The sequence below is a fragment of the Anastrepha ludens genome, chromosome 4 (assembly GCF_028408465.1).
Source record: "Anastrepha ludens isolate Willacy chromosome 4, idAnaLude1.1, whole genome shotgun sequence".
NCBI lineage: Eukaryota > Metazoa > Arthropoda > Insecta > Diptera > Tephritidae > Anastrepha > Anastrepha ludens.
Genome location: NC_071500.1, coordinates 99,124,813 through 99,148,279, shown reverse-complemented (window position 1 = coordinate 99,148,279; position 23,467 = coordinate 99,124,813).

The window sequence follows — 23,467 nt, the reverse complement described above, 5'->3', positions numbered from 1 at the left end:
GTTCTCATACAACAAAAAAAAACACCAGTTACAAATCATGTCACTCTTCAACACTACTGCGCTTAGACTTCGACACGAGCAACAACGAAATAAAATAAATTTCACAGTAGTTACCCAAGAGTCTCCAATTAGTTTTTATTGCTTTAACTACTGCATTAATCATTATAAAGTAGTAACCACTATTTCTTAGTACTAGTACTTCTTCCTTTCCCCTCTGTTTTTCTGTTTACGGTATTACAATGGACGAATTTGATTTTTGTCCAAGTGGGCGTTTGTTCTGATCAAAGGTTTTATCACGAATGCAGAAAATCTAGATAAACTTTGATACGTCCGGTTCTTACTTATGGTGTTGAAATCTGGACACTGAAAGTTAATGATATAAATCAGCTATTGCGATTTAAAAGAACCATAATGTACGGTCCTATTCGGCTTGAAAACGGCACGTATCGCATCCGTTAAAACAACGAAATTGAAAACCTTATTAGTGGTGAAAATGTAATACGGAATGTAATGCGGATTAGATGCATTGGCCACATCATAAAAGTGCCCAACGGAAGAATACAAAAAAGAGTGTTTACTTTGCGTCCAATAGGAGGAAGAAAGAGAGGCCGAAGAAAAAAGAGATGACTTGATGACGTAGACGCTGACTTGAATGCGGTGAACGTTCGTAATTGGAGAAATAAGGCAAGAGAGAGACTGGATTGAAGGAGGATTGTTGATGAAGCTATGGTCAACTACAGACTGTGCAGCTAAGAGAGAGAGAGAGAGAGGGAGAGAGAGAGAGAGAGAGAGTGAGAGGGTAATAGAGCTGTTACTGATAGACCTTTATGGCTAAGTTATTTTGGTCGATAGCGGTCTTATTGGAATCCCCTGCATTTACCTGCTGACAGCGAAAAGCCGGCAAATGAAAAAGTTATATAAAAGGTGGCTCAACAATAATCACGCTATCGCAAAGTTTATAATATGAGGTATGGTTTAAAAAAAATAGTTAAAAATATGTGTTATTCATAAAAATTGAGTTCGAAACCAGAGATATTGTACTGAAATATAGGTTACCAGAAATTTCATCCTTGATACTTAAGGGCATTACTATTTAAGTCATTTCTGATTAACTTGGCTATATTGCATGATGTTCAAAATTTAACCATTTTCGAGATATTCAATTTTATTTATTTTTTATTTTAATAAAATAATGAAGCATTCCCGAGTGCATTCAAAGAGATTTGTCGGATATTTTCTTTACGGATGGGTCCAAAAATGAAATAGGTTCTGAAGCCGGATGGTACTTAAATGAACACACCTATACCTTTAGCGACGTGTAAGATGCTTGTAGACAAACTCACAATCAGAACTGCCAACGAGCTATGAACTCAGTCCATGACCTGTGCAACTAGTAGAATGACGTGGCCAGAATGGAATATGCGCCGCACAAACCGACTGTTGAAACTGAACAGGAAAGACATAAGAATTCTTCTTAAGGCTCTAACGGGGCATTGTCTGATTGGCAGGCATGCCAGCAGATTAGGAGCACCCTATAACGACTATTGCAGAAGCTGTAACGACATTGAAGAAGAAAAGACTATAAAGCACTTTCTATGCGGGTGCATAGCTCTGGATAAAAGAAGGTTCAACATTTTAGGAAACAGTTCCTTGAATAACTTGGCAGAAGTAGCAAATTTAAAAATAACAAGCCTTGTTAAATCTATTAAAGCCACAGGTTGGTTCAATGAGGACAATGTAGAGTGAGGAGAGGTGACAGCCCTGATGGTATCACAATGGATCAACAGCAGGCCTAGGTGTGTCAACTGACAACCACTGTACCTACCAACTTAAACGACAATAATAAGTATAATTACGCAATGAGAGGAATGAAAATTTTTTCCAAACGGAAATGTTTGCCATTCTGAAAGTAGCAGAATGCATAATTGAAAGGAGATGGAGCGTGAAACAGATTGGAGTCTTTAGTGGCAAACAGGCTGCGCTAAAGGCTCCGAAAACGCAAAACAAACATCAAAGATTGTTCAAGAGTGTAAGAGAAGCTTAATTCTGTTGCAAGACAGAACAGTTTTGTACTTATGAGTATATCGGTTCCAGGACACTCCGGTGTTCAAAGAAACGAAATTGCCGATGAATTGGCCACCCGTGGATCAGCGGTTCTCCCACAAGGGTTAGAGCCAATAATCGGAATCAGTTCTGCAGAAATCAATACGTGGATCAGCGATTATGTATGTAATTTACATAAAGAGCGATGGTCCGTTCTGGAACGCTGCAGAACTCCAAAGTATTTTGGTACAACCCCGAACAGCTAGCTGTCGGACTTTCTTCTAAAACTTGGAAGAAAAGACGTTCGTTTGTTGGTCGGTATTATTACCAGACATAACATAGGGTCAACATATGGCCACCATTGGAATCATTGAGGACCCGATTTGCCTGTATTCTTACTTAGAGGAGGAGGATGGCACTGATCTTTTTTTGTGAGTGTCCCGCTTTTGCTAGAGCAAGGCTACGCAATTTTGGTGCCGATGTCATGAGAACGAGTAAAATTCGTTCTCTCAGACTGAAGCATATTTTCAGATTTATCAAAAAATCTGGAAAATTGTCACAGGTCTAACTATCTCCATTCCTCTATTCTATCCTAACTTTTTCCTTCTGTTACTTCTCTCCTTTCCCCTTTGGATATAAACCTGTTCACTTTTCAGAGCTTTAAATGCAATGGGCATTTTAGTTTGAGTGTTTTAGAAGTTTTCAAATCTCTCGGTGCTTCTTCGCTCGACCTTTCAAATTTCTTATCAATTTTTGAGATTTTCAATTTTATTTATTTACCAGCTGTACCCGACGCGCGTTGCTACGCCAACAACAACGGTAACGCTCGCCATTTACTGTAACCGCAGAAGAAGAAGAAGACTCACCACTTTGGAAATAGGTTTTCAATATTTCCCAATTTTGTTCAAGCGTATAGCGTCCCATTTCGTAAATGTCAAACTTTTAAGTAAATTATGAACACATTTGACATGCGATTTGTGTTACCATTCTCAAAAAAATAGGTGGTTCAAAAAGCAAACGCTATATAACCCACCCTGTACTAATATTTATGACAATCAGTTGAACGGGGCAGAAGTTCCTACTCTGAAGCGCACCTGGTGGCGAGTGGCATCAATGACCATATTCTACAAACCTTCTCCGTGGAAAAATACATACATATATATACCAATTTTTATAACAATTAGTCCAGTACTTTTTGAGTTCATCGATGACCTACAGACATTCATTTTTATATATAAAGATTTTTTATTATTTAAAACATAATAATTAAAATTTATTTTAAGTTTATTTAAAAAACTTTTTCCAATTTCATTGTTAGTTGAAGGGCCCTCTTCTTCTCTTTTTAGTTAAAGTACATGTCAATTGGCGGCCGCCGTAGCCGAATGGGTTGGTGCGTGATTACCATTCGGAATTCACAGAGAGGTCGTTGGTTCGAGTATCGGTGAAAGCAAAATTAATAAAAACATTTTTCTAATAGCGGTTGCCCCTCGGCAGGCAATGAAAAAGCTCCTCATAAAAATATCTGCCGTTCGGAGTCGGCTTGAAACTGTAAGGTCCCTCCATTTGTGGAACAACATCAAGACGCACACCACAAATAGAAGGAGGAGCTCGGCCAAACACCTAACAGAAGTGTACGCGCCAATTATATATTTTTTTTATTTTTTACATGTCAATCAATAAAAATCAGCAATTGGAACTAAGCCTTGACAGTTAAAAATGGCTGCTTCATAAAATTTTGAATTTATAATTTTTCACTGCGCGTTACAATGATGTGACGATTGCGAAGAAAAAAATTGTAAATTGAAATTATTTTGGAAACTCAAGGTGTAATACTTAGGTGCAATACTTAAATTAAAGTTACTTGTAGGCATAGACATAAAGAAAAAATTAAAAAAAAATAACTAAAACAACAACATAACAAAACCAAATTTAGACAGAAATGGACTAAATAATAATCTCTTTAAAAATCAAAAAAAGTAAATATGTAACTATATATATATATATAATTGGCGCGTACACCCTTTTTGGGTGTTTGTCCGAGCTCCTCCTTCGCCTTCAGGTAAAGGTTGGTTAGGTTTCAAGGGCCGGTGTTGATTTTGAATAAAATACAATTCTTTTAAGAAATTATTGCCATTTTTCTTTATTATGATAATACTGGTGTAGCTCAATTATGCATATAACAAAATATTGGCTTAATTGAGGTTATATGCCGTTAATGTGCCGAATTATCTCATCCTTTAGCTCTTGAATTGCCGCTGGCTTATCGACGTACACGTTTTCTTTCAAATAACCCCTAGAAAAGAAGTGGGATTATACGGCCATCAAATTTTTCGCGCAAAAGAGCCATTGTTTCGTTAGCTGTGTGACAAGTGGCACCGTCCTGTTGAAACCACATATCGTCCACATCCATATCTTTCAATTCGTGTCATGAAAAGTTCGTTATCAATATGACCCAATGATGCCGCCGGCCCATAAACCGCACCAAACAGTCACTAATTGTGGGTGCATTGGTTTTTCGGCAATCACTCTTGGATTATCATTCGCCCAAATGCGACAATTCTGCTTATTGACGAATCCACTGAGGTGAAAATGTGAGTCATCACTGAAGATGAAGTGCGCGATATGCATTTTGATTTGAACGCCCGTTTTCATAATAAGCCTGAATAACTTTAACGCGTTGCTCGATTGTGTGTCTTTGTGTTTCTTTCCATGGTTAAAATTGAGTTAGTCTGAAATTTGAAAAATGTCAAATGAAATGCAGAAAAAAACTTGACTTTAGGTGTGGTTTACATTCAACATCGGCCCACCCTTTATATAAGACGATTTTTGCGGTAATCCTGGATATTGCTCACCTCATCCGCTCCGGTCTTAAGCTGCTCAAATTCAACTTCATCAATAAAAAGCGAAAAATAATAATTCCATTTCCTTCTTATGATTTCAGTTTTCTACAAATTTTAAATTCTAAGATACGCATTTTTCTTCTTTACAAAACTTTCCAAGTTGGCTTTCTACTTGCATTGGAAGCCTTTTCAATCCATTCTAATCAATTATCATCACCTGCTAGCATCCAATTGAAAATTGACGTACTCCTGCCTATACAAGACATTTTCTAGCTCTTACCCCTTTACCCCTACACTATGTACCTGCTTCTCAACATCAATTGTCGCATTGACTTCTTCTCAACTCTTTAGGCTGTCATCGACAGCTGGTAAAATGAAAAAAAATGCCATTCAGCCTATCAGTTGCGCAACAGAAAAGAGTTTTGTTTACGAATACTTTTGACGCTTCTGTCGTTCATGCAAAGTCTATATGAACATTGAATTGCCTACGTTGTAGACGATTACTTTACTGAAGTACTGCAGATGCTAATCAGCAGTGCAAAGTTCAATTCCACCGAACGGTAAACACAATTATCGAAAATAAATTGGAAAATATAGAATGTCTGTTTGACAAAAAAAGGAATGAGGAGTGAAGAATGAAGAATGAAGGAGAAAGAATGAAAAAATACGAAATAACTCTCAGTCAATCAAGTGTGTAGAGATAATTGGTGAAGTGACATGCGAGTGTCTGAAAATATTTGCAGTGTGCCAGCAGAAGTACAAAACTGTAAACTGGAAATGAAAAAGCCAAAAGAAAAACAAAAAAACCGTATGCAAATAATGAAGAAGAACACCGCAAAAGGAGTATGCAAAGCGAAATAAAAAAAAAATAATAAATCAAAGAAAGTCAATCAAAAAGGCAAATATAAAACTAGGCCGAGACAAATAAGAAAGTGGCAAAAAGCGTCTGCTGCCTAAAAGCGCTGCGAAACAGGTGTAAACAAAAAATGTAAACAAATTAATTTCGGTACATTACAAATATTTTTATAAATTGCCATAAAGGGGTATTTGTAGGAATGTTTTCTTGTTAGCACTGCACAGAGACATAAACAGACAGACTTTGGCGAGAAAAATAGCAAATATATGACGCTAAGACGATCGAAGGGGAAATCCAATGGAATCCAGCAATTTTTTTTCTATAACATACTAGGTTGTTCAATGAGTTTTGCGGTTCGATAAGAAAAACATAGTTTTATGGTTAGCAATACGCATTATTATTCAGTACAGGCTGCCTGAACATCAACACACCTGTTCCAACAAGATTCTAATTTATGAATTCCATACCTGGGGGGAGAATCTGGAAAGGCTGCGAAATACACGTCCACAACTGTTATTACCTCAACATTTGATGAAAAAGGGTTTCCATGCATTCATTTTTTTATTTCTTTGGCCTGGAGGCAGATGAAAGTCGCTAGGAGTCAAATCTTGTGAATACGATGGATTCGTCGATTCCAGCCATTGTCAAAATGCTTGTTGTTGTAGCAGCATAAACATTCCCCCTACCTACAAACGGGGAATGCTGCTGGAGTGACAGTCCTTGGTCGGATATAAATCCGGGTCGTTTCGGTAACGTAGTCGTCGTTTCGTGGAAACGATTGTCAAAATGTTCTTGTGACACGGTGCGTTGTCCTGATGAAAAATATTTTTTTTTGTACACTGAGTCTTTTTTCATGAACTTGTTGCTTCAGCGGGTCTAAAAGATTACAATAATATTCAGAACTTATTTTTTTACCTGTTTTCAAGTAATGCACAAATTTCCTAATTCCCAGGTCAACGAAAAATCCCATTTTTGTCTTCCTCAAAAGTGTTATTTGGAAACTATCCAAACCTACAACGATCATTTCGCCTACGATCCAATTAACTCACATTTTCTAAATTCACTCAAGTATCCTCTGAGTAGCCACCAAACACTAAAGTGGTGAAGATTCTAACCTTTGCTTGAGCACTCCGACATATTCAGACGCTAACTTTTAGCTCCTTTTGAGAGGCAAATAAACAAATTTTCCTTCTCTCAAGAGCTTGTTGTGACCTTTACAATTTTCAGTTAGGTTTAAATTTAAGCAAACAGAAGTTAGATTAGTTGCACAAAAAATAAAACTTAATTTTTCCTTTGGTTTTTTTTTTTTTTTTTTTTTTGTTGGGTGAGGTAGGGTTCAAAAAGCCTTCGCACTTACGGCAACAGTCGTTTACTTCGACGTGTGGTGTGGTCACTACATCGATCTTTTCTCCCCTTCTGGGGATACACTCGTCCCGGAACCGCTTTTCATTTTACTTCGGGAACGGCATCCATAAAGGACGAATTCTATTCACCCACATCTGGGTCCACCATAATTGTAGCCAACTATCAAGCTATAGCTCGACTTCTTGGGTCTCTATCTGTGCGGCTTCGCTTTGTTGCACTGTGTTGAGGTCAATTTTGACATATTTCTTTACCGCGTTCCAACTGTTCTTGTGTTCGAGCATTTTGCTGATTATGTTGTTCGGTGCGATGTCGCCAATCTGCTCCCTGAGAGCTTTTCTTTCCACGAGGCATCTGTTACAACTAAAAAACGTGTGTTCAGCGTAATCGCTGAGCGATTCGCAATCTATGCACTTGGAATCGTGTCACCTATTTGCATGCGGACCTCGAGTAGCATGTGACCTCGTCTCATAAGGATGACTTCGGTTTTATGTTTGGCGAGTTCCAGGCCGTGGTGTTCATGCCATATTTGCGTCTTTATCATGACTTGGTTCAGCTTCCATCTAGCGTCCTCAGTGTCATGAGCTGATATGACCTCCGCTATATCGTCCGCGTATCTCACCAGATATGTATCTTCTGCTCAATATCTCATCGCAGCTCAGATTCCAGAAATTGGGGCGAAAATAGATCTTTGAGCTGCGCCAGAAGTTATCGCTTTTGTTTTCTGACCATAGTTTCCATAACCATAGTTTCAAAAAGAGAAAACTTATAAAGCGTTTTTCAGTAAGAGCGCTTCAACTTTTTTTTTGAATAAAACACAAACGGTTTGACTTTTTTAACTAATTTTTTTTTTTATTATCGAGTTTGAACATATACATTTAAGTATGAAACTCGATTTCTTTTGCATGACCACCGCGTGCTCGTTTTACGAAGTCCAATCGTTGAACCCAATTTTCGACCACTCTTTTGAATAAATCGGCCGAAATTCCAGCAATTTCGCGTTCAATATTGGCTCTGAGCTCACAAATCGTCGCCGGCTTGTTACTGTAGACCAATGACTTCACATAACCCCAAAGAAAATAGTCTAGAGGCGTCAAATCACACGAGCGCGGCGGCCATTCGACCGGTTCATTTCTGGAAATAATGCGCTCATCGAACTTACTCTTCAACAAATCAATTGTAGCGTGTGCTGTGTGGCTTGTGACCCCGTCCTGTTGAAACCACATGTCGTCTAAGTCCATACCATTCAATTGCGGCCAAAAATAATCGTTTATCATGTCGCGGTATCGAATTTCCATTCACAGTAACGTGGCGATCGTTCTCGTCAACGAAAAAATATGGGCAAATTACGCCGCCGGCATGTAAACCGCACCAAACAGTGATTTTTTCGGGATGCAACGGGGCCTCATGAATCACGTGTGGATTGCTTTCTGCCCAGTAACGCATATTTTCCTTGTTGACAAAGCCATTGAGCCAAAAGTGAGCTTCATCACTGAAGATGATTTTTTGGAAAAAATGCTCTTAAAGTAGCAGCAACAGAACGATTATTTTCATAAAAAATTTGCACGATTATTTTCATAAAAAATTTGCACGGTTTGCAATCGTTGCTCAAGTGTGTAGCATTCCATGATGAAATGTATACTAATGAAGTTTACAAATGACAAGCGAAAAATAAAAAATATTGCGCCCTCCCTATTGGAAAAAAGTTGAAGCGCACCTATTGAAAAACGCCTTATTTGTCGAATAGTTGAAAAAACCATAAGAGTTAAAAGACAATTTAGAGTGGAAAATAATCTATAGAATTTATTAATAAAGCCTGGACGACAAAGTGGCTCTAATTTTAATAAAGTACGCAATAACGGATCGACTTACCGACTTACTTACGAATGAAGACACTCCTCAAAAGCAGTCCTATATCCGCTCTTTTGGATGCGTGGCCCTGAAAGATATTTTTACCATACCATAGAGGGGGGAAAAATTTATTGCTTAGACAACAAAAGTATTTTACGCAGTGAAACCAGAAAAATAAATTATGCAGATCGGATTAAGTCAACAATCTAGACATGAGCCAGAGCCGCACAGCTGATGAAGGGTTTCAGCTTCCCCGAAACACCCTCATAGCTTAGGTTAGGTTAGCCTGGTTGGCAATAAGTCACGCATAGATCTTTTGGTCCCTAAAGATACCAGATGGAGACCGACCTCTATAAATACTGAAAGTAGGTTGTCAGCGCTTTTGGCGAATCTAAGCAGAGCTGGGAGATCTGATTTTGAAACGACCTCCAGAACCTCAAACAATGGGGCTCCCAGGCATTTTAAACGTGTTTTTTATAATGCCGGACAGACGCACATGAGTGGTACTAAAGTTTTCTCAACATCCTCTCTGCATTTCCTGCATTTGTCCGTGTTAGTAATCCCTATCTTGTACGCATGTGCAGTCAATAGATTATGACCTGTTAGAATACCTATGATAGTTCTGCAGTCCTTTCGCGAGAGCGGAAGTACGAAGTTTTTTGTCGTTAGTTCTACACAAAACTTTTGCTGTTTTGCATGTGGTCAGATTAGTCCATCTAGCTTCAACACACTTTTTCATGTAGTCGTTCATTTCGTTGTATATGGTATTTAGCGGTTTTTGTATGTCGTTCTCTTGTTCAAATGGTAGTCTAAGAGCCTTTTTGCTACCTCATCTCTGCATCTATCTCTGAACTAGACCCTCCGAAATTTAAAAACCAAACAGATTTCGTTAAAGTAATGTCAAATTTCGTAATTGGTCGAAGGAATGAGCAAAATAAATTGTATTGACAAAATGGCGGATTCTAAAAAAAGACTCGATTTTTGACTAAAATTTCGGCCTTAAATTGTTTATAAAAAAAATTTATCGGTGAGAAAAATCTTCGATTAATTACTAAATAATATATTTAAGAAGCTTATGTTAAAATTTGAGCCTAATCGGTTTTGCCGTTTTCGAGTTATGTTGGTCAGCGACTTTGAAAACACCATTTTGAGAAAAACGCTTTTAAGCCCCTTAATTTGCCCGTAACTTCGAAAATATTCCCCGGAATTGTCTGTGTGTCTTCTTAGATATATGTGCGTTAAGAAAATAAAATAAAAAAAATCGATTTTTTGAAAATTCTAACTGTATATAACCCCTTCAGATGTAAGCGTTTAGTAACCATATTTTATTTAATTAAAGTTGGTCAAAGTTAAAAAATTTTGGTCTGTAATTTCTTACTTCTATTCCTTGGTTTTACGAAAGCTTTATTACGGGCAATTCTACCATTTAAATTTGCCTTCCTCCGTATTTTAGTATTTTTCAAACAAGGTTAACCAACTCAGTTCATTAACTCAAAATTAAAAAAAAAAATTGCACATTCATGTTCCTGGCATACGGCGAACGATATCCAAATGTGACCCTGCTATTCTTTTCTTCACAAAAAAATATATTTGAAACGCTATTGTGTGCTCGTAAGGAATTTGCAAACGCTGAAAATGGCATCAATAAAAATATTTCTAATCTCAATTCATGTTTCGCTTATTTACAATATATTTAGAAGAATTTCCATCACCTCCCCATTCTCAAATCTATAAAACATATTACAGGATTCAACGCCAACGGCTGCATTTGTCACCAGCTGGTTCCACGTATGTATTGGTTTATTATTAGGCTCGTATATTATAAAATGTATGTCTTCCGCAAGCGTGTAAGAGCTTTTTTTTATCTCAATACCCTGCAATATTTTCTTTTCATTGCCACCTGTTTTGTGCTGAAAATTGTTTATTGCTTCTGAAGTTGTGCAACAAATCGGCATGGCATTACCATATCTCTTTCTCGCTTTACCATCTGTTATGCATACTTTTTGTTGTATGGAAATTTCGCACTTCTTGGCCCCTTCCACGCCACTTACTACATTTGTGTGCATTTTGAATGCTCCTTTATTGCAAATCTATTGAATTCTACTTTCTGTTCTTCTGCTTTTAAGACTTCACAATGCCTCCGCTGTTCATTGAATTACTTATTCGCTTTCGATTGCTTGCTTGTGTTTGTTTAATTTTAGCTGTGAGTGTTAGATACTTTTCCTTTATTTTTCCATTACGTCCTTGAAGTAAGCAACTGCAAACAAAAGTATTTGTTCCTTTAACTTGCCGCCATACAAAACAAATTCAATTTTTATTGGCCCATTTCAATGACGCTGGTGGAAGTTTAAATGTTTCCCTAAATTGCCGCGCATAGCGGAAATAAACAACTTAATGTTATTTCTTTTGCTGTAAATCGAAGAAAATGGAATTTGTACGTTTTATCTGTTCCCACAGTGGCATGGAAGGCGGTGTGATTGTTGGACGAATTTACAAACGTTGGCAATTTGAATAGTCTGCTCCTTCTATGGGCATCGTTTAACGAATTTTCGCCGCATAGTCGGGGAAGTGTTGCGCTGGTTTTTATGCTTGCGAAGCACTTTAGAATGATTGACCTGCAGTTAATATTAATTTGACGGCTTTTTATGTTTTCTCTAGCTTGTAAAGCGGGATATTTTGAGAAATCACATTATAGGTGTAAGTGCATTTGGTACTTTCCTTGGCGCTTTTAACCTTCCGTTGGCCACCTTACTACTGGTACAACAAAGAACTTATGGGGATTATCCGAAATTTCTCTACGCACAACCAGTGCGATGTTACTCACTCGAAGGATTTCATCACTGCGGATGGTCGACAAGAATAAAAAGAACGAAAACGGAAGAAAAAATACCCACTGCATACATTCGCAATTTCATCGCATTAAGCTCTGCCTCTTACTCAATAATCCAGTACATGTTTTTATTGCACTTTTAAGTTGTGGATGCTATGGAAATCTTTCACATTTCAAAGTCCTCTTTGCTTCTTCACTTATTCAAAGTTTCTTGACCATCTCAAGGAAATAGGGAATAACAAACTTAAAGAGGAAGATTCTTCATCGATATCGACCTAAAGCCCACTGCACTATTTCTAGCTGGGTCTGCAGTATCTGAGTGGTTTGCTCATGGTTACTATGCTGTCAGTCCTGAGCTTGATACCCACTGTAAAGAAGAAGAGGGATATTATAGGAACAAAAAATTTGAATAGCAGTCAGTCTCTAATAGCCAAAGGCAAACCGCAAAGCTCATGAAAATACTTCTCAAAAGAAATGAAGATGATTGATAGGATTTAGGTTGGAGCGCTGCGCCAGGCTGTCGCAGAAATGTGCACCCAGGGACCTTAATCATCTGCCTGTCAAACTCTGAAATTTACAAGGAAAGCGCTCAACAGTATCCTTCTCTGAAAGGCCCCTACAGCTGATCCAATGAGAATTATATTGCAAACCCAGCTTTCCTCGTCCAATGAAGTTGAATGGCACGGAGTTCCTAGGACTATCTGCTTGCTCTGTCTATTGTACAGGGGTCATAGGATTTTTAAAATGCCACACGATGAAATGGAGCTGCATCTGAACTGTGCTTTTCTGAAAAATAAGTTGTGCAATTCGTCTTTAACAATAGTCACGTGGATGCTGATTACCGGGTGTGCCATCTCTTGAATAAATTTAGTCGGCCACTTCCTGGCAAGTCCACAGCAATTTCATTTCCCTCTATGTTCCTGAAACCCAGATCAGAGATATGTTACCTGCACACCCAAGATATTTGATCTCTCTCTTACAAAATTGACCAATTTGGATCTGCACCATGGCGTTGTCAGGGCCTTGATCGCAGCTTGACTATTGGAAAAAATGTTAATATTTCCCTCGCACTAGCATTCCCTAAGCATTCTGCGTGGTTGCTGAATCGCAAAGACTTCTGCCTGAAAAGTAGTATTTGGCAGTTTTAGGGAAGTGAATAAATTAGCTTATTTAGAGAATACCCCTGCTCCGACTTCCATCTTGAATTCCGACTCATTGGAGCCCTGAGTGAAGACAGAAGTAACAGTCGCAGTACAAATTTTCCCTTCATTCCAATCCTGCCTACTTGGAAAGATTGCTCTGGCACGAAGTTTAAAGAAATACGGTGTTAACTGGCTAATAATACTATCATGTCCCTTGACCAGCCTCCTTTAACCTCATTGTATTTTGAGCAGCATAAAAATAACGTGAAAGTCATGGGAAGTTAGTGCAAAACGACATTCAGGGCACCACTGGGGCAAGTTCTACATGCTTCAGTGATGCCAATATATGCAGTCCTTTGCACTCGCCCCAGTTTATTGATATTACAGCTCTTTCAACCAAACCAAGCATCCGTACATGAAAATTGGCAGAACCCCTACGTTGTACATCCAGAGAGCGACATGTGGCTTGCGCCACCATTTTTTGGGGAACATGGTATGCTGCCCTTCTTTACCCGACTTTCGGTGAGTAGTTTCCAATGAAGCTTGGAGTCAAGTATCACTCTTAGATACTGGAAGCGAGAGACCATGACTATCTTAGCTAGGAGACTAAAATGTGGAAGTTTATATTTCCTGCTAAATAGCATCAGCTCCGCTTTATCAGAGTTGATTTTGAGGCCGCAACTAGCAGCCCAGCAACTGGGTACAGCCAAAGACCTTTCTAAGAACTCAGTCATGACTGAGGGGAATGGTCCCGATACCATTGAAACCAAATCATCGGCGTTGGAGAATACCTCAACTCCACCCCTATTTAACTTAATCAGGCCTTCGTCAATAGCAACCCGCCAAAGTGGCATCACCCGGCGGCGTTCTCCTGTAGACAAATCTAGTGACTTTACCCCCTCCAGCCACTATATTAACTTCCTTATAACCTAGCAAAAACGAGATCCAGAGACAGATAGATCTTTCCAGCTCCAGTCTGACGGAAAGTCAAAATAATATCTCCGCGGAACGAAATGATTCCCCTTAGTTGAGAAAACATTGGGAATATTGCAAGTCAATATTGAGTCGTTTTTTTTTTTTTTTTACTTTGACAGCTAAAATAATATCGGCGATACATAAAAAATGTATTTGATTCTTAAACAATTACAAAGTGGATACATTTTTAGTTAATCAAAGTTGGGACTAAAGAAGCCAAAGGAGAGAAATTAATTAATTTTAAGTCATCCCGAACAGATCGCTTTGATATGCGTGCGACATGAAAAGCAAAAATTCGCTACAAAATTCGGTAAAAATCACAAAACAAAAACTTGCATTATAAAAAAGTTTAAATTCAAAATTCCATATTAGATTTTTCAAGATATTTATATGTTTTAGTAATAACAAAAAAATTGTGTATTTTAATGTAAATAAGAATTTTATTCAAAAATTCTATCATGTCGCTTCAAAAATTCATATTTAATCTAAAGCTAGAAATGCGGCATTTTTGCTTGAACATTTAAATCAACAAACAACTTCATATTTATTTTCTAAATACAATTTTTTTCCTGTATTTTGAGGCATTCCATAAACTTTTGCTAATTTGGCGTTGCTTTAACCCGAAAAAAGGAAGCGCAAGGCTTAATGCAAACATAATGGGAGACTAGCAAGAAGAGAAATGAAAAACTGCAAAACTAAAAACTGTGAACTGAAAACTAAACACTGAAAACGAAAACAGCTGCTGCCGCAACCCAATTTCATGTGAGTAACGGCACCAACAACAACACTCAAACATCCTAAAATTACAGCAAAAGCCATGAAAAGCACAAAAAATCGTCAACGCGCCCAAAAGTTAAGCAGCCAAAGTCAAATGCGGCAGCTGCTGCAGCAATGCCCCGACGGTGGTGATAGTGGCCTCGGCCCCAATAGCATTATTGTAGTACCAACACTATTGCCCGTGGCTACACACAATCACGACACCACATAACCATGGCAATGGCACTGAGAATTTTCACTACTCGACCGAGTGCTGCTCTCTGTTTTTTGTTTTTTTTTTTTTCATTTTTGGCAACGCCACAACAGCTGCTGCGACGAAGTTAGCAGACACCCTGGCACTTGGGATATTGCGTTGCTGGCTGTAGGCGGTTGACTGTGGCATGTGACGCTTTTAATGAAGCGTCGGAGGAGTGCTTCAATGGGAGCCAAGAAGGCTGATAACTTTTTTGGCTGCATATTTCTTCCTTTTTGATTTGCGTTGTGTGCGCCGCTTCCGTTTGCATTGGCCATAGCACTCTTTCGTTAGACTCACACAATTTGTGGTAATGAAAAAAGTTGTTTATCAAAATAAGCAAAATGCATTTCTCCTTCTTATTGCATTTTTCATTTTTGGCAATTCTCGTTTTTTATTGCATTTTATGTACCTCAATTTCACACGCAAAACTAATTTCTATTTTTTGTTTTTGTTTTTTGGTTTTGTGTGTACGGCTGCATTTATTTCACTGATTTCAATTTCTAAACTTTTATTCAAACTTTTATTTGTGTAAATATTTGGTTGTGCTATCAACATATGAATAGATGACACACAGAAATAAATACTTACATAATAGTTCGGAATTTGCAATTTTCAAAAAACTAAATTCAAGAGTTTAAGCTGAGACGGTTTGCGTAAAAAGTTTAAATAATCTATCAACGGATTCAAAATCGCGTAAGTGACTATCGCGCCAATCAAGAAGGGGAATCAAAATGATGAAATCTTCGTTACTATTTGTATTTTGGACTGTTTTTGGAAAATCCGTTTCAGAAAAACTTGAATAAGTCGGCCAAACCTTGACCGATTTAGGTTTCTAAGGTATTATTAGAAAGAAATTGTTTCACTCTTTTTATTTAGTGAATTTTTTCCGCAAATATAACTTTTTTGATTCTGCAGACCTATTAATCTCAAACTCGATAATTGAGGGTATTAAAAACATTTATTTTTAATAACAAATATTATTTATACAAAAAACACAGGATTTCAGCCAGAAGTTCAATGAGACCCTCTCGCGGAAATTTGTATATGCTTTCGAAATATTTTGTCTTCAAATATTTATAGTAAATTGTAAAATTCGGATAAAAAACAGTATCGATGATTTACATATTTTTTCCATCTTTTTTTTGGCGCAAAATTAATCAATCAGTTTTTGCATAACTCTTCCGCTAAATCAACAGTGAGTGATGAAAATTTTTATTTTGACCTTTACGCACTCCATTCCTTATTGGTTTGTAACCTACAGATGGTTAGTTCACAAATGTCAAACATTATTGACATTCGACGCCATTTGCAAAAATTATAAATCTTTCGTTAGGATGATTAATTTTGCGCCACTTTGTGTATAGAGTGACGCATCCTCATAAAATATATTGTAATATAAGTACTTCCAAATAACTGAAAAGTTCTTTCAGTTTGGAAAAGAAATCCGTATACGAGTGTGAAGATCGCTTGAAAAATCCGTGCAAAAATAAGAACTACTTAATTGTCGGGGGTAAAGCTTTTTTTATTGTATCGTATCCTTTTAAGCTTACACACTTCGTCCATGCTGTTCTAGCTTGTTGATCCCTTCCGAACAATACGATTTGTCCAAATCCAATAGCCATCCGCTTCCGCAATCACCTTACCGTTTGAATATAATCTTTTTCCCGCCAGTAATTTCTTCAAATTGGGTAACAAATAGTAGTTGGAGCGATGCCAGGCAGCCAAGTCTGGAGAATAGGGCGAATGTGGAACTAGCTGAACAGGCTGATTTTCAAAAACATTAAGTTGTATAATTATTTTACTTTTGAGTTGTTCTATATATGTCGTTCTCATGGCCTTTTGGGCTCCGAAGTCGATTTCACATAGAGCTGTACAACCCTAAGATATCATTATGAGATATCATAGCGCGCAAAATCTTTTCGGCGGTTAATAGAAAGATAAAAATTTTGTTTGTACTGTGCCGAAACCCTCTCTATATAAGCTCTAAATACAATTGCTCTTGCTCTTCGAACATTGTAATGGACATCCTCTCCATCTGGTGTCGCTTATGATCTCTATGCTTACGTCAAAGTCATTACATAAACGAACATTTCAATTTAGGTAATTCAGTTGAAGAGATAAGAACTCTTGAACAAAAAAAAATATTTGGCCTTACAAGCACCTCCAATGAAAGGTGTTACGTTACAGAAGTGAGAAGGATTTAGAATAGTTTTTCAGCGGAAAGATTCCGGGCTTGTAGGTTAAATTCGTTAAAGATAATGGCCACCTCTTAACATCTAAACCCCCTCTGTGAACGAACCGATCTTACATCACCAAAAAGACCTTGTGCTCGATCGCAGCGCGGTTAAGCAGCGTCTTTTTTGTGCGACTACGTGAAATTCCTCGTCGTATCAATCACTTGTTCGGCCTCACCGAAATCAGGTTTCTTCTTCGGCAGAGAGCAAGAAATGTGACTCCATTGCACGCGTATGCTAGCTTGTTCAGCAGTGCTCTGTGCGTGCGCAGAGTGGATCATATACAAGTTGTCTGTTATACAGTCAGTATTAGAAAAAAGGAACCGCGATAACTCATGAAGTATAAAGGATATATGTTTAAAAATTTTTTCACATGAATGTATGTACAAAGCCGTCTAGTCTCCATCGTTGGATTATATCCTGGCATCTTCTCGGCATGCTTTGAACCAGCTTTTCTGCGTAGCTCGTCGACAAAGATTTTGCGAACTTGATTGCTTTAAATCGTGGACTGGCTTTCCGGCAAAATGCGTTTTCATAAATCCCCACACATTTTTAATGGGATTGGCATCTGGAGACTGGGAAGACTAGTGCATTACTGTGACGCCATTTTCTTGTTTTGTTGTTTCTCAATGCGTTTTCCTGAGAGTAGTGGTTGTGATGGTATGGGACGGTAGGATATGTTCGCCTCCTTAATCGTCGTTCAATGGTTTTGATACTCACATCTAATCTGTTTAGCAAGAATTGTGCATGTTTGGCGTAGAGGCAAAGAAGAGTCTCGCTTAAAATGTTGAACGATCACTTTATCCTGGTTTTTTGTCATCACTCGCTTCAAGCCGCGCTCGGAAAAGCCATCAACATTTTTTTATACTTTATACCGCTCATTCTACATCACAACAAACTCTTTTAATTTTTTAATCATTTTTGCAAACACGGCGTAAGATAATTTCGGCCCTTTCGAATGCGTGCATAAAAATACCGCCTCAAAACGCTTCGCATACTTCTCACTAATTTTTGTTTGGTTGCGTTTACGGGAAAGTTTCGAACGACACTAACCTGAGTTAGCGCTGGCGTCGTAGCCCTTGAATGGGACTGTTACGCAGCAAAAAGCAGAACGAAATATATCTTGAAGTTACAAGAAAAAAACCAGTTCTTTTCTTCTGACACAGACTGTAATTGCAGCCTTTCGATATCGAACTTTCCGTGTGTAGTGAGACCTAAGGTCAGCAAAATTCAAAGTGGCATTTTATTGATAAGTGGAGTATAACTGAGGTTGTGTTAGTGTTGCAAGGTAAAATCAACACAACCACTGTCCGCGTTGTCGTCTGACTTCCATCTGACTGCAAAGGCCTAAGAAGACGTGAGGTGAGCGCTCTACTCTTAGTAGTAAGCTTTGCCAACCTCTCAGTTAGGCATACGGAGTCGATGTTTGATCCTCGTACATACATACTCGTATAATTACTTATCCGTATTTTTCTCTATTGGTTATTGGTATCTTTATACTCGATCGATTTGGTCTTTTGATCAGGGGCCAAAGAACTTGATATCTATCTTTGACCTGTCCTTCGCTTTTCTTAAATGTCAATTTCGTTAGCTTTTGCCCTTACAAGTTCATCAACCAGCCGGGCTGGCACACCTTACCCAATGACAGCTGGAATGTTCAAGTGCATTCGCTAAAATCATAGTTGTTTTTTAAACCAACACCTTCAAAAAGGGGTAAGGAAAAAGGTCTCATCCGAGGTTTTGTGATTATTTTCAATGGAAAGTTGTTTTTCGTGGTTGCTCCTAAACCCAGCGCACAACGCCACTCTGTGGATATATTTTTAAAGCGAAGTGGACCCTTAAAGGGAATGTGTCGGGATGACCTCACTAAAGCTTGCTCTCATACTGCTGGCATCTACGGCTGCTCGAGTTGTTTCTCTTTATGAGAAAGGCAGTTAGTACTGTCATATAAATATATGTATAATTATCGCGTACGCGCTTGGTTGGGTGTTTGACCGTGCTCCTACTCCACAAATGAAAGGTCCAACTGTTTAATCTCGCCTGTAAACAACAAATGGTTTTAATGACGAGTTTTTTCATGACAGAAATGTACTCGGAGGTGTATCACTGCCTGCCGAACGCTATTAGAAGAAACATTTATTTAACATTTCGGTGTTTCGTGCCTACAGTGGGCTACGATCCTAGGATCTACTGAATAGCAGTCATGCCCAATCCCAGGCCGAAATATTTCAATCAATCAAGTGAAAATTCATTTCTGATGTTAATTGCAAATTAGCTAAATCAGATAGCAATGAAGCAAGAATGATTCATATCACAATAAATAATAAAAAAATATTCTTCAATTCAATTTTCCCACACGTCAAGCGCATATCAACCCACTTGAACGCATTCGACATTCCATTAAAGATATTTTCAATTTCCAGAAGTGTCAAAAATCGAAATGGTTGATAAAACATGCATTAGCAATAATCAAAAAAAAAGAGCATACAACGATTGAGAATTCTATGACGATTTCTCACTTCGACGCAAATATTTGCATTTTGACAAGTCATCAATTTGACGCTGACAACTGGGCGTTAATATCACATATGTCAAACAAGCTCGTGACTGCCAATCACACACGCACACACGCACTCATATAGTGGGGAAGTGTGGTGCGAATTGTCAAAGCGCTTGCTGAGGCTGTGACACGAAGAAGCATAGTGGTGTAAGAGGTAGAGAGTGTTAAGAGCACTCAGGAGAAAAAAATCATTTTAAAACAGGCATGATTTGAAAATTTATTCATCTCTTTGATTGGCATCCGTCATCTTTGACTTTGCATCAAATATATGCGCACATATATGACGAATTTTTTTTAAGTGCATCTGCATATGGGGCGTCTCAAACAAAAAAGGCGTACCATTTGTGATATCAGTGGTTGTGGCATCCAATCATTGTCAACATAAACGTCATTATCGTGACGCGGAGAAGCGCAAATGTTCAAATGTGGATATGTTATTGAGGTGGCGTTGAAATTGGCAAACACCAACACTCGCTAGGATGTCATTTTGATAAGCGTTAATATTACTGTAGAACACCAAAACAGGTAACAAGGTTATTCCGGCATAGGGAACAACACAAATAATATGAGCCGGCGATTTTAAAAACATTTTTTTTTTTTACTCTTATTTAATTTGAATAAATTTCTTTTGGGAATATAGTGCATTCTACTACAAAAAGTATGTTAAACCCCAAAAAACAATTCAGCAAACTTTTATAAAAATATCACACTTTTGAATCAAAATTTTTAGAAAAAAATCAAGTATGTAGTATTAAAGCCCATTGAATTTTGGTTTAATAAAGTGCAAGTTTCAAATCGCTTAGAAATCGCCTTGATTTTTGACAATTTTTTTTTATTGTATTTAGTTTTTCTATCATTTCAAGTTTCACACACACCGCTGATTTTGGGCCCCGGCAAACCGCTTGGCAGTCACGCACAAATCCATCACAGCATAGTACCTATATCTTTCAAATGGCTGCCTCCGGGTATGACTCAAAGACGAGCTCTTTAAATCACGTTTTTCCGGTTGTTCTTCAAAACATCAAGGAGAGCTGACGGGGAGTTCAGCAATGCGATGCCTCATTGTATCCATCGTTTCTAATGTATTTTGAACTAATTATTTGACGGGACTTTATCTTGCTGTGCATGCAAATTTTCAAATTATTCATGACGCGATAAATTGTTGGTTAGCTGATATGAAAAAAGTCACGTATTCAGAAATGAATCATCATAACACCCAGAAGCCTCAATTGTCAAGTGAACAAAGGTTTATAAATACAAATAGCGGTAAAAAGTCGGAAGGAAGCAGAAAAAAAATAGTCTGTACAATTTACAATACATTGCGAACATCAATCGCTGTGTGTCACATTTGTCAATTGATTGGAAAAATTTTTTATTGTCGCTATTGGCAACTGTCGTTGCGGGCGGAAAAAGTAGTGCAATGGCTCACTAACAATTGCGCATATCCTGCAAGAAAAAATGTATACAGCAAAGAAAAAAATCAGATTCAATATTGGTATATTTCTGCATATTTGCAGAAAAGAAAAGTCCTAGATTTCCACCAGTGGGTAGATGTAAAGCAAAAATCTTCCGAGCAGAATTTTTTGAAGATTTAAAAACAAAATAAAAATATCTTCAGTGTGTTTTATACTGAACTTGAGCGAGCCTATTGAAGAAGAATTGATACAATTAATGCTTTTTAAGACATAAATTGAAAGCAAACGGAATAACCAGGAGAGCACCAACTCCCCGCATGTGAATTTTCTTGCAGGGTGGGTAAATGATAAAAATGCGAGCATTAAAAGTGCGTAAATAAGTAGAACGCATATTTGTACTTCGATTTGTTCTAAATAATGACTGCTCGCATACTTGATCGCTTACCGAAATAAGGCGTTTTTCAATAGGTGCGCTTCAACTTTTTTCCAATAGGGAGGGCGAACGACGCAATACATTTTACTTAAATGTATATGTTCAAACTCGATAATAAAAAAAAAAATTAGTTAAAAAACTCAAACCGTTTGTGTTTTATTCAAAAAAAAGTTGAAGCGCTCTTACTGGAAAACGCTTTACAACAACCACGCAGGATTCATTTATGTCTGCATTTGGTCGCGCAAAAATTTTTACATGTTTTGTAGTACATTTACTAATGAATGAGCAGCTGGGAATATATGGAAAAAAATTATAAACGATGCTTTCTATTTCAATTCAACCGGGCTATTCGGGTCATGTTCTTCGATTTCGATGTAACTCAAATATGTTGCACTCTGGTCGAAATAATAAGACACGTATTTTTGTGTTCACCGAAAAAAAAATTTTTCAAGAGTTATCGGCAATTTTGTTTTTCAGCTCAAATTCGATTTCTTTTAATTACATATATAAGACAATTTTTTTTTAAATACCCATAACTTAAAATGAACCGATTTTAATAATTATGGGTTGAAATTAAAAGTAGTTGAAAATTTTTTATTTAGCAAAAAGGAAAAAAAATTGAAATTTTTTCGAAATTCAATATTTCAAAAAATGTATTTTTTGTTTTTATAACTTTTCTAAAATCAAGAAGACACCTCAAATTTCAATTGAGCTGCATGCCCAGTAGCTAAAATGAGTTGTTTTTGAATAATGAATTTTTGAGTAAAAAACCTGTTTCGCACTTTTTGCTTTTTGCGAAATAAAAAATGTTCAATTACGTTTTTGCAAATGTTTCTACATGAAGTCGCTCGTGTAAGTAATGACGATAATTTCGCTTCCAGAATCATTAAAATCGGTTCGTTTTTGACTAAGTTATGGGTATTTAAACAAAATTTGTCTTATATAATTAAAAAAAATTGATTTTAAGCCGAAAAACAAAATTGCCGATAGCTCTTGAAAAAAATTTTTTTCGGGCGAAAAAACAATACGTGTCTCATTATTTGGCCAGAGAGCAACATATTTGAGTTACATCGAAATCGAAGAACATGACCCGAATAACCCGGTCGAATTGAAATGGAAAGCATCAAACGAAAAATTTGCTTTATTGCAGATTGGATAAAATTATTGAAAGTGACGTCTATTAACTAACGGGTGGTTAAGTTTTAAAGGCCGGTGTTGGTTTTGAATAAAATACAATTTTTTTTTGTTGGTATGGCTAAATTACTTATGGAACAAAATATCGGCCAAATGCCGCCGCGGCCTCGGCGGCACACCTCCATCCGATGGTCCAAATTTTCGATGACGCTAAGGCATAATTGAGGTTCTATGCCGTTAATGTGCCGAATTATATCATCCTTTAGCTCTTGAATTGTTGCTGGCTTATCGACGTACACCTTTTCTTTCAAATAACCCCAAAGAAAGTAGTCCAACGGTGTCGTTGACGTTTAGGTGTGTTTCACATTCAACGTCGGCCCTTAAAATTTAACCACCCTTTAGTTGAGGAATCAATATTTAAACGACTTTTTTGTATCCCATCTTTCATTAGAAAACATAAAAATGTTTTTACGATCTGCCGAGTCCTTCTTGGTCTAAAAGCCGTTTAGACCATTTAGACCCGGTGGCCCAGAAATTTCAAAAAATCGATTTTTTTTGTTTTTTCGATATTTCGAAAGTATAGTACCTTAAAAATATACTGTGAAATTTTCATGCGGAAATTCCCAATATTATAGCTTCTACAGCCCATTAACTAGGAAAGAGCGGTTCGCGCGCTCCTGTACACCAAACTTTAAACTCATTTATCTCGAAGCGACTTTTTTCGGCACGGCGGAGATGGAAAAAAAACTTCAACCGAATCACTTGAAATTTGAGTATGTT